The sequence below is a fragment of the Cryptomeria japonica genome, unplaced genomic scaffold (genome assembly GCF_030272615.1).
Source record: "Cryptomeria japonica unplaced genomic scaffold, Sugi_1.0 HiC_scaffold_1186, whole genome shotgun sequence".
Classification (NCBI taxonomy): domain Eukaryota; kingdom Viridiplantae; phylum Streptophyta; class Pinopsida; order Cupressales; family Cupressaceae; genus Cryptomeria; species Cryptomeria japonica.
In genome coordinates, this window is record NW_026729771.1 from 21558 (window position 1) to 22701 (window position 1144).

Consider the following 1144-nt stretch of genomic DNA (forward strand, 5'->3'; position numbering starts at 1 on the left):
GCAACAATTTCATACAAGTCTCCCCTGCTTTCAAATGAGGGGGGTCACCCCTTTATATAGGCTTCATGCCATGATTACTTGCAAAACCCTAATTAGGGTTTTCCCTAAAAGATTCCCCACACATGATGCAACAAGGTGGGAATCAACAATTAATAACCCATCATGCCCTTATACAATTAATTCGAAAGTACCCAAAATAGCATCCATTTGTGCATTAAATGCACCATCTTTACCAAATTCGGCCACATGCACTGAATATTCTACATGCAAAATTGCCATGTTGTCATAATTGTCCACCTTTCTCGCATGCTATGACAACATGCAAAAGATGCTCCACCACCTTGCCATGCATTGACTCAGCCGCCACTTGGTCAAACATTTCAGCAATAAATATGCCACCATGAAACCATAAATGCACCATCATCTCCGGATGTGACGACCACATGCAAAAGGAATCTGTCATTAATTCAATATATGTTGACCTGGCTGCCACTTGGCGAGAAACCCTTGGAGAGAGAAAACTTCCGGAGAGAGAATCTTTGACTGGAAACATTTTTTTGAAGTTTTGAACTTTCCACACCTTGGAGGAGATTTTCCAAACTTTTACATCATCTCCTATTTTTTAGGAATTTTCCTTAAATTTAGGACTTGGGTCCAGGAGAGAGAAATCTCTTACGATTTCAAATCTACAAAAAAATATCAAATTCTGATGAGATTTGGTTGCTAAAATGGAAATTTTAAAATTTTTCTCGAGGGGATTTTTGCTTTTCCTTTCCTTTCTTGACCTCCAAATTCCCCTTCGCCTTGGAAATTTCCATCTTGGACTTGGGATTCACAGTGTGAAGGAATTTCCTCATTTCGATGCCTTAGCAACTTTGATATCCTTTCCTTGACTTGGGTGTGAATTTCATTATATCATGGAATTTCATCCCTTCTGCATTTTCCATGGAGAGTTGATTTTGGCGCCAGATCCACCTCTAGGGCGCATTTTGCATGTGGAGGAGGAATTTGAAGTTTGTTTGATTGTCCATGGACCCCTCATTTTAGTGCCCACCCTCAGACTTGGGCGTAATTTTCACTTGGAGAGGGAATTTACAATATTTTCACTTTTCCAAGGTATGGTGGATTTGGTGCCTTAATCTCA